The sequence below is a fragment of the Amphiura filiformis genome, chromosome 1, assembly GCF_039555335.1.
Source record: "Amphiura filiformis chromosome 1, Afil_fr2py, whole genome shotgun sequence".
NCBI lineage: Eukaryota > Metazoa > Echinodermata > Ophiuroidea > Amphilepidida > Amphiuridae > Amphiura > Amphiura filiformis.
This window is the reverse complement of record NC_092628.1, coordinates 85,460,882-85,473,458: the sequence shown is the minus strand read 5'-3', so window position 1 is coordinate 85,473,458 and position 12,577 is coordinate 85,460,882.

Below are 12,577 nucleotides of genomic sequence, written 5' to 3'. Positions count from 1 at the left end.
CTGTTAAGAGCAAGTAAGAGCTATAAGCCTTATTCCCATATTAGCTCAAATTCATCAAGCACTTTCAGGCCCGCTTTCAGGATCTGAAATTTGTACAACTGCACTAGCAAGTTCTGGGTCATGTGGCCGGGTGTTAGTAGCTCAGATGTTTGTAGTTCTGCGTCGGATTTTCTTCCTTTCAAAATCTTTCTTTACGTACGGTTTCCAAGCTTGAGATGAGTTTAGGTTGCTAAGTCTATAGATTCAGACTTGATCATCGTCACCCCAGCCATTACCAACCGTGTATGTATACCTCATTGTCGTCAGCGAATAGACTCTACATTCGCCTTCAGGTGGTTGATCCAGATGACAAACATCAAGTGCGCTTCATTGCTATCTGGGAGCGGTCCTGTGTAATTGTGTCTCTTACCCTTCCCTTAGCTATTACTGTATTTTAACGATCAAAAGGAGCTCACTATATCCTTTAACGTACCATCGTAACTCGTAGTATCATAGTAAAAAGTCTCCTATATATAATATTCCATACACACCTTCCTCGAGTCAGTAAAGTAAAATCAAATTTTAGATTTTCTTAAAAAGTGTAAATATTTGCAGGAATCGGTTCTAGAAAATCGGATTCCTTGCATAATTTCCTTTCTGAGAATGCATGCTTTTATATACTTTTCATACATTTTTAGAGATACAATAAAAAAAACAATACCTAAATTACTGACTCGAGAAAGGTATGGTATGTGTAACTGATTCAGAACGCTTTTTTCTATGTCGACTTCCCGCCTTCATAACCATGATAACACATAGCCTAACTTATTACACCTCGTGGTTTTCAAGTGGGCAATTGATCTATGTACAACATATCATGATATTGGGCCCAGAATGGTTCTCGTCAAGATCTATAATTTGCATGTGAGACTTAAAGGTCAATCATTTATAGTGCTTTCGTTATGCCCTTCATATAATTGATACTACCGTGGCAGGACAATCACGTACTTAAATTGGATCTGGATCTGATCTACAGATGGTCCGGATGAGGTAGTTATCATCTAATTGCTGGTGCATGCACCATACTTGATAGACCTTAGTTTGTTAATTTGAATTTGTCATTATTGCCGATAGCAACTAAGAATATAACCAGAGAGTTGAACCAAAAATATATCCTAGATCGCATACATGGCGGCCTGCATTAAGAGCCGATAAGGATTCCTGCATGTACAGAGTGCATTTCCAGATTATGTTTGGCAAGTATTCAATCTCCGAGCACGAGTAACTGGCGATGGCCCGGTGTGTCGTGGCTGAAAGTAGTGATCCACAAGAGTTGCCCTCTTTGCTTATAATGGTTCTTGCTTAGCATAGAGGAACTGTTCGGACACCTTTCCTAACATTGCATCTGCTTTATATTCACATCAATATAGACGACTCGCATCATGATGTATATTGTTTTCTTTGATCATGGTGATCGGGACTGTTCCTCTCTGGTATTTGCAGCAATTGAACAGGTTGGAGATATCTTTGTTTACATTGGTAATCTACAATAACGTAATCTGTGCTTGCTAAAATTCGATGATCCTTCCATTGTTGATAATAATGCTGTCAATGATAATAGTTCTATTCTGACACCATTGATTTCTAAAACTTTTTATATGTCCATGTTCTACATGGGCACTTTCTTCATAGGCATCGCTCTCTTGAGTAACTTTTGCATGGTACTCAAGTACCAGTGAGTGAACATTATGAATAGATTTATAGGGCATAGATGTATTTGAAAAGTCAATAATGAGTCTTCCATATATATTGCAGGGTGTTCATTACTGTGTTGTACTTCCTCGTTACCTTATTTTTTCTGCCATACCCTGTCATTTTATCGACTTGAACTAAAAAGTGAATACGAAAAAATAATAATAAAGCACACGCAAACACACTAACATTAGTCCAGACTCTGCACTTGGTACCTTATACTGGTCCAGTGTTCTATCTTCAACACGCATTAGTTCCAGTTTGGATTTGATATAGTACGGTAAACAAAAATATCTAAAAAATCATTTACAGTGATCACCGTGATTAATTAAATTGGTGTTATCCGTATTTCTACTTTAGCTATGTGTTTTATCGTCACCATGATTATTTGTTCCAAATCATTGATAGTAACATTATTCCGGTTTACCTGTCAAGTAGTTAAAACGCTATAATTGCATGTAAGTTCGCATGAACTTTCTGCAAACATGGAACATGTTGAATGCATCATGTCTTTTGAGTTATAAAAGTCCAACGATTGAGTGTATTCAACTCAACTCAATGAAAATGTAGTCATAAATACCCTAAAGAACCAGGAACCATAACGTTAAAGTAATAAAGAACCATAGATTTGGTTCATTTGGTCTACTAGAATTTCTAGCCAATCCTACCAGAGAGATGGTTAGTTATCGACTCACATATCACACCATCTTACTTCAATGGAACATGGGACATATCGACAGAATACCAACAAATAATTGCAAACTGGGTCTTAACCGGTGTGTGCAGAGCAATGTTTAATATTGGGGAGCATTAATACACACAAAAAATCTAAAATGACCACAGTTGCAAAATATTGCACACAATTGCATATGGATTACATTAAGGGTTCAGATAGCGACGGTTTCACGTATTTTTTGCGGGACCTGAGAGCACATCAGACATATCGAATAGCATTTTGAATACGAGAAATGTTATTCTGATATCAAATAATTTTTTTTTTATTCGCGATGAATACACATTTTATGGCAAATGATAAAAAATTGAGATTTTTGAGATTTAACAGTCCTCGAAGTAAATTGTATAAATCTAATGATGTGTACTTAAAGTGTATGTAGCTGGGATGAAAAGCCGTCCATCATATGAAAATGTTGACCTTTCGTGTTGAAGATATAGATAGATTTTTTTCCTAAAACACCAAACAAAATCTATTGGGGTGAATATCTTCAATATGAAAAATCAAAATTTTCAATTGATGATAGACTTTAAATCCCCATTACATACACTCAAAGTACATATCATTAGATTTACACAGTTTACTTCGAGGACTGTTAAATATCACAAATATCACATTTTAATAATTTTCCATAATATATGTAATATATCGCGAATTTAAAAATCAAAATTATTTGATATGATCAGGATATTCCTCGTGTTTCAATGCAATTCGATATGTCTGATGTGCTCTCAGGTATTCGATTCCTTAAAAATAATTATCCCTGTTAAGAAGCTCATCGCCTTGTGAGTTCATTCATGTTTATTCAAACGAAGGGCTAAGCTAGAGTCTTTTGTCTTGAGGTTTCACCAATAACCCACTTAACCAAAGGGGCAAAGTTTGATGCAGTCGCTTACACATGCCTTTCTTTTGATCGCCCATTGATACCCATGTCCCGAGTTTAAGCGACAAGACGCTGTTGGTGCAGTAACCAATCAGACGTTCACATTGAAGTAAATCTGAGCAAGGAATTCAATCGATAAATTTGAAGTGCATAAACGTATTTTAAATTGGCCTTGGATCAATCTATGGTGGGAAGTGCAGAAAAGAAACTACTGGAAATGAAATTGCGTGTTATAAAAACGCCCACCTATACGCGCTTTATACCTAAAGCGCATATAGGTGGGTAAAATTGTCACAAACATAAATATCATAACGGGATGAAGGTTCAATACGACTGTGTCTGTATTTTGCTCGATTTGAAAGACTGTAAAAATCGAAAAATGTACCAAAAAATGTTAATATCAGATTTAAAATTTTAATTTAAGACACGATAAAGTGTACTTTTGTTCTACTTGTCTGAAATTATTCCCAGCTCGGCCTAATTTTTTTTCAAGACAGGGAAGAAATACTGCTGAGAAAATAAGACGTTTAAAATTGATATTCCGCAAAAAACAACTTAAGCGATGAGTTCCTTCGAACGAGACAGATTTGACATAGAAAAAAGTTGACGTCATGAAATGACTGTGCGTGCTTTGCGAGAAGGGACTATAAACATTCTCTTTTCACAGAACGTATACTGTTGTTGTTCACAGAAAATAACTCTGAATTAAGTTTTACAAATTTAATGGTTTTTAAACATATGGATAAAATCAGCCGCTTCTTTTTTTATATATTAGTAAATTGTGATATTACAATTCATATGTATATCAATATCATGAGAAATATTTGGGCTAAGAAATAAAAAAATAATTTGAGCTTAGAATTTCAGCGTGATCAATCTGAGACTAGCATATAAACCGTGTTAAGTCCACAAACTCATGAACTAATTTCCCTGTGCGATATTGCAATGCTATAGTTATTATAGTTTCAGTTGAATGAAATATTACAAAGCAAACGCATAGTAACAATACTGGCTTTGTTTCCGAAATGAGAACAATAGTCTGCATATTGTTATGCAGCATTGTTATGGTAAATAATAGTACAACTTATCGTTGCTAATGCCAAACTTGGGAAAGTGATTGTGATTGTGTCACACAAGTAAATGAGAGCATGATATAGTATCCGCTTCATTTACTTACGGCATCAGCCCGCTGCCTTGAAAATTGATTTCGCTTCAAAAGGGGGAATAACACGTACGAGCCCCAACTTTACCCACACAATTTCTCTTTTTGTCGAGTGTCAACTTGTAATGTAATAATTATTCTCTTCGAATAGAGATAAACTTGTTTTTGCAATAGACCTGCCCTTTAAGGCACCTTGGCTCACATTTGTCCAACTTGGTGCAAACTTTGGATGCGCACAACTTTGGTAATTTCTATCGTTTTTCAATAATGGGTTACAAAAATTGGTCGAGGTATTGAGCTAAATCTGTAATCTTTTATTTATAAACATTCGGCCATGATCGTGATGATTGTGGCTATACGTCACATATTGCAGGACCTCTATTGAATTGCTCTTCAGAATGTATCGATGATGCTTGTCGCAGAAATATGTCAGATAATTACGTCAATATTGAGTCGATAAACCATAAAAAGCTTCACTGACTTAATAATAACACACTCAATTTATTTTAAGGTGAATCTTACGTGCCTCTTACACTTTGTTGCCAATATTACTTCTATGTTATTGTTAGTTGCATGTTTGTTTTCTGTTTTCTAAAATGCCATAATTTGCCCCCAAAATCCTCGGACTATTATAATGATCCTTCGGACTATGGGCTGTTCCCGATCCCGCATTAGGCCCTAATATTGAATGCTCTCATTCACTCTAAATGACAATTGTTCAATGTCGAGTAAAAAGGGCACAGAGCAACAAAATGAGTGAATAGAATTCTATGTTGATTAAATTGCAGTCAAATTGAGTAAAGATTTTGAGTTTTATTTGACTTGAGTAATTTTTACTATTTTTTTTTTATTTAGAGTGCTGATACATTCGATTCGTGCAATATGCATTTGTGAGACATATATTCAAAAAAAGTAAAAATAATTTTAAAAAAAGAAAGAGTAAAATAAAAAAGAACAGATAAAAAAGCGATAACCCTATCAGTAACACCTTAACACACAGATTGGAAAATACCAAATGCCTACCACATGTGTCATTTCTGTCATACCTGTTGCAATACGGTAGAGACGAAAACAGCTCGATAATTTCAAAATAGAAATTCAATTGCACATTATGGCTTTATTAATTGGAAGGCAATAACATGTAAAGCGTTCGATAATTTTGTCGAGTAGTATAAAATAAAAATACAATAAGGCAGGGTGATGATCCTGTATAATTTTGTGCAGCATGGTGTGAGCTATGGTTGGTGTATCTACCCTGTACACGTTGTTCGAGTTAGCTGCTTGCGTTTTGACAATGACAATCGCGTTGCGTGTAAAATGTATACAAGATAATACTGAACTGTAGAATGTAGGACGCATCAAGACGCATCCATCAGCTTCCATGCATTCTCGTATGAACCAGCGCGGGAAACGTCGAACTACATGCATATACCTCAAAACTGATCCTTTTACATATAATATGAAGCTAATCTATAATATCAATTAATTCAACACAACAATGTGCTTAAGTTTAATTGCTTGCAATGTTATCTGATTTTAAAAGTCGATAATTGATTGAGTGACATCATCTTATTATTCTCATATATGTTAAAATAAGTTAAAATCATCTTAGCTTGTAGACAATGGAATATTTTACCCCTTAATATTGATATACATTCCTGAAGCTCAGATCATCTTTAAAATAAGGAATGGTAAAAGAGGCTGGTATTCCTATATATATATTCCTAAAAGTTCGTCATCATTATATTTTTATTTTCATTGTTTAATTTAAAAAAATACAATAAGGCAGGGTGATGATCCTAAATAATTTTTGCAGCACGGTGAGAGCTAAGGTTGTAGGCTAGTCAAATTAAAAATTACCCACCACTAATTGCAACAGAATCCATTTTGCATGCTTCCATCTTCCTAAAGCTCACACAAAAACATCAAAGTCCCCAAAATTCCAAGTAGTGGATCGAACAGTGCCTAATTTGCATAAATCCAAAATGACCGCTTATGTAGGGGTGAAATTTCTAATTTGGTGCAATCTTGCTAAAAACCATACCAATGTATAATTGTTCTCGTTATAAATAAGGTTTCAGAAAAAGTATAGTTTGATTTATCTCCGATGTACATTTCTTGAGTTATAGGGGGAAAGGTCAAATGTCAAAATTTGGACTCCACAGGAGGGAAAATGAAAAATCTCTGATTTTGATTTTAACAAGGCGGTTCTCGAACCACGAGTCTCGCCTGCTTTCGCGACCACCTACTTTTGCGATTACTTTTGGTAGAGGTAAATGAATTTGGCGGTTATCGGCTGGGCACGATTATCTGGCTGATGGTGACTGTACCCACCAAGTTTCATGCCCATGCAACAGTTTTTACTAATTTGACCTCAGATGACCCCTGGTGACCCTGAAATGACCTTCCAAAAATTTGGATCTAAATGTTGACTGTACCCACCAAGATTCATGCCTGTACAACAGTTTTTACTAATTTGACCTCAGATGACCCCTGGTGACCTTGAAATGACCTTCCAAAAATTTGGCTTTAAATGTTCACTGTACCCACCAAGTTTCATGCCCGTAGAACAGTTTTTACTAAATTTGACCTCAGATGACCCCTGGTGACCTTGAAATGACCTTCCAAAAATTTGGCTTTAAATGTTGACTGTACCCACCAAGTTTCATGCCCGTACAACAGTTTTTACTAATTTGACCTCAGATGACCCCTGGTGACCTTGAAATGACCTTCCAAAAATTTGGCTTTAAATGTTGACTGTACCCACCAAGTTTCATGCTCATACAACAGTTTTTACTAATTTGACCTCAGATGACCCCTGGTGACCTTGAAATGACCTTCCAAACATTTGGCTTTAAATGTTGACTGTACCAACCAAGTTTCATGCCCATACGACAGTTTTTACTCATTTGACCTCAGATGACCCCTACATGACCTCAGTGACCTTGACCCACTAACCAATACAAACCGGTTCTGTCTCGGGTCAAGATGCACCCACCCCATAAGTTTGAGGAACGTGCGACTCCTAGTCTCCGAGAAAATAGGCGGAAGGCAAACTTTAACCAAAACTTTAACCAAATTTGTCACATACACGCCCCCACACATACACACATACACACATACATACATACGGAAAAGTGATTATATAGTCTCCTGCCTTATGGTCTCATATTGTTCCGCTAGCAAAGCATTTAATGAAAAGAATAGTTTGTCATATCTCAGGTGGGTTGTTACCTTGGTAACATGGCAAAGAAGATCAAATCCCATTGAGCCGTGTTGACCTTGACCTATTTGGTGGTGTTACCTATGTAACAAAACAATGCAACTTTTATCATTTCGATTTATTCTTGTCAAAGGAAAAATTTGAGACCAGTTGGATTAAAATTGGACCATATTTTAATAATTGTAACGTCCGTGGGTTCCAAAATTTGATCTTTGACCCTTTTGCCTATAACTCAAGAACTAGGGTAGGTGCAGGTAATATGGGACAGCAGGTAATATGGGACACCTGTTTTCATTTTAACAAAAAGTAGCTTAGAGAAGGTAAACACTTTAAGTTGATTTGTTAAGTGTTTAGAGACATCAATTGTGCTTCTAGAAATGCAGTTTTGGAGTCTGTGTATCAAACTCTTGGAAATCAATGCCAAAAAGAGTGAAATTGCCCAAAAAATTATGTCGTTTTTTGGCCTGATATAAAATCAATGACGTCACATTTTATGATTGTGTATCCAAAAACTCTGGTACTGAGGGGGCATTTGTCATTTTTTATGATCTTTAGGTGATGGGTAAAGCTTATCAGCAGGTAAAATTCCACTGACAAGTGGCACTTTCCTTTTATAAATGATTATTTTCTCTGATTTTCAACTGAATGGGTGCAGGTAATATGGGACACATAGGAAATTGTGTGCATTGTCAATGCGAAAAGCAAAACTATTTAGAAAATTGAATTTTCTTGTAGAAATTTGCATTTAACATTCAAAATCATGTAACAAAAATGTTTTTAGAACAAAAGAGTGATTTTCTGAACTTTTTGATTTTCACCATAGAGATAACACAGTGTCCCATATTACCTGCACATGCAGGTAATATGGGACACTTGACGATGACGTCATTTTGACGTCATAGCGTCCAAACAAACATAAAAACAAGGTAACATTGCCTGTTTTATTAATCTTAAAGGACAGGTTGTTCATCATAACAATCTCTTGTGGGCATATCTTCTTTAGTTTTTATGCAAATAAGCTAAACGTCCTTAATGGTCCCATATTACCTGCAGGTACCCTATTATTCGGAGACTGGTCAAACTATACTTTTTCTGAATCCTTATGATGAGAGCAATACATTGGGATGGTTGTTATCAAGATTTTACTCAATTTTACCCCTGCATAAGCAGCCATTTTTGATTTATGTAAATTAGGTAATGTTCCACTACTTGGATTTTTTGGGACTTTTGATGTGTTATTAAATATGCTTTTCTGAAATGAATGTTGATTAAATGGATTCTTTTGCAATTAATGGTGATTAACCCCTTATTTTTCTCAATTTGACAAGCCTATTGGTGTATCTACCCTATACTCGTTGTTCGAGTGAGCTGCTTGCGTTTTGACAATGACAAGCGCATTGCGTGTAAAATGCATACAAGATTCTACTGAACTTTAGAATGTAGAAAGCGTGCAGACGCATCCATCAGCTTCCGTGCATTTTTGTATGAACCAGCGGGAAATGTCGAACTATCCAAAACTGATTCTTTTACGTATAATATGAAGCTAATCTATAATATCAATTAATGCAACACAGCAATGTGTTAGGTTTAATTGCTTGCGGGATTTTAAAAGTCTGATTTTAAAAGTCGATAATTTTGAGTGACATCATCTTTTTATTCTCTTATCTATGTTATCAAGTTAAAATCATCTTTTAATATAATGGATTATTTTATTCCTTAATATTGATATACATTCCTGAAGCTCAGGTCATCTTTAAAATAAGGAATGGTGAAGGAGGCTAGCATTCATATAGTCCTATAAATTCGTCATCATTATATTTTCATTTAAAAGAGAGAACTTTGAAAGCCATTATGGGAGATTTTGTACATGTTGTAAGGATCTCTGATCAAAAGAACCATTGCTTTTCAAATAATTGGTTTAAATTATTAGTGTTATTATTATTATTATTATTATTATTATTATTATTATTATTATTATTATTATTATTATTATTATTATTATTATCATTATTATTATTATTATTAATATATCGATATGCCCATTAGTTCCACTTGAGTGAGATTGGTGCTTAGGTATGGTACTATAGTATAAGTGTGGCATAGCGTGAGTCATCCTATGGGGGCCCGACCATGATTGGGGGACCAGTCCTGATGGGGGTGGGGAACGTACCCCGTGACCCTATAACCCCTCTCCATCAGAACAAAAAAAATAATCCCAATATTATCGTTCAAGAGAAAGGGTGGGTGGGTATATATATTGAGTACATAAAAAAGTTAAAGTAATGACCATATTAGTAGACTGTACCATAAGGTACTTTTCACGATATTACTGTGCATTTTGAGGCTCAAATGATGTTAACCTCCTCAGCTGCATTCAATATATTATTGACACCATTTAACAGTTTCAATGACATAATATGTTGTGTCGCTAATTAATTCGACGACATAGATAGTACACCCGGTATTTTGAGCTGTGACATAAAACACTTGTGCCATACACTGTCTAAAAAACTTTTATCGTGCATCTTGTGTTTTTGAAGATCTATGCTTTTCCATAGATCCTAAAAAATGTAGGATATATGGCTTTTCTGAACACATTTACAGACTTGACATTTACTATGGAATATTTTTTCGCAAAATTTCAAGACTGGTCTGGAAGGTGTCTGCATAAACCGCACGGGTAAATATTTATTAGGGTGTGTCGGGAGATGGTATAAAATAATTGTTTGATAGAAAATGTGCTTTCAATGAGTTTACATTATGGTGTTCATAATGTAGCGAATTTGCCTAAAATGGCGGATATAGGGAGGCTGAAATTGAGCTTTGTGGGGGACACAATTTCGGACTTTATGCAACATTGTTCTCTTATTATCACATTTCTAGGGGTTTGAGGTGATATTTCCTAAACTTCGTCAGCAATTGGCATTAATCACAGCTGAAATACACTTGCAATGTACCAATTTTTTGAACATGTGAGGAGCTTAAAATATCTCTCTTAAAAGTGGTACGTACTCAAAAAATTTGAATGGCCCTCCTGAGGTCAAATGTTATAAACTAACGGTACATAAAACACCTATACGCGGATTCTTGGTAGTCCAATGAACTCACGCTTTTTCTTTGTGTACAGTAAGTTTATAACATTTGGCCCCAGGAGGCCATTTCAAACTTTCTGAGTGCGTACCACTTTTCAGAGCCATATTTTCGAATGCTCCTCCCACTTTCAAAACTGGTATATTACAAGTGCATTTCAGTTCTGACGAACACTTAGGCCTATTGGTATTTAGGTTCAGTAAATATCACTTCAAACCTCAATAAATTTGATAATATCAGAATAAATGTTGCTCAAATTCAGAAATTTTACCCCCATAAAAATCTAATTCAGTCTCCTGAAATCCGCCATTTTAGGGCAATTCACTACATTTTGAGCGCCATAATGTAAACTAATGGAAAGCGCATTTTCTGTCAAACAATTACTTAAACCATCTCCCGACACATCCCAATTAATATTTACCCCGTGCGGTTAATGCAGACCCCTTCCAGACCAATCTTGGAATTTTGCGAAACAATATTCCATACTAAATGTCAAGTCTGTATTTTGCAATAATCATTTGGCAGTTGAAATCTATTTCAAAACCGTATTGCTTTCAAACCATCAACATCAATCCGTTGTTATCGATACCTTCGCTAGAGGTTAGTGCATGGAAGTCTCATTAATAGCTATTAATTTCATCTCCTTCACTGGCATTTAGGGCCTATTTCTGTTTCATTCTTTGTTTATTTATGAACTGCCTCCATTCACAAAGGAAATAATAAAAGCGAATCTGTGGATATGTGCATGTATAACTTTGTGACCAACATACGTACTTTGTTTGAAATGTGTGCTTTCATTAATTAATCGTATGAATTAAAAGTTACGTAACTCGTATGTCTCATCTATTTCAAGCAGGAAACGGAAACGGTAGGTCTATAACTTCCCTTCCCTATAGATCGTTTCCATACAGAGGCATATAATTAAATTATTCTTATAAGTGCAATACTGTTATTTGTGACAACACAAGATGTGGGATCGAAAAAATGTGTAGCGGACTAAATAGTTCATCGACTTAAAGTTTACGAGGGGCGGTCAAAAAGTTCGCAGAACAAGGTATGCTACTTTGTCGCACGGTAATGAAATTGGGATCATTTGAAAGCTTGTTCCTCCACAACATTACTACAAAAATATTCGATTTTTGCATCACTGAATATGGGCAGGATACCCTGCAGAGGAAGCCTACTTCCTTGAATTCACAAGTACCACTAGAACTGAACACAGATTCATCATGGGATTTTATCCAGGAGGTGAAAACTCAAGTGAAATTTAGCAATTACAGTTGCTGTAAATGAAGTCCTTGATACTCACAGCAACGAAATGGTCCTTCGAATTCAAGAATTGATTTAACGTCCTTGAAGATCATCCAAGGTCCAAAAGACTTGCTGACGTCACCACTAATGATATATGTGCTGGTAATGTGGCATTGATAATGAATAAAGAACCAAACAAGAACGATGAGATAGCCACAATATATGACAACTCTGATGAAAGTGTTTTCAACATAAATCCATTGACATGATTAACATTTGGGTAGGGTGTCTTCTAGATAGGGTTCCCAGAATCTTCATGCACAAAATTGATACCAGTTTACATACCGGTAATTAGGTCTGCACCTTTTACAAGACAAGTTTCATGTAGTAGCTAAAGGTAATAAGACATACATTAATCACTGGAATTATGAGGGCAGATACCTGGATCAGAGTGAATCTCACACCCCTGTGAAGAATATCACTCGGTCACCATAGTGCAAGGTC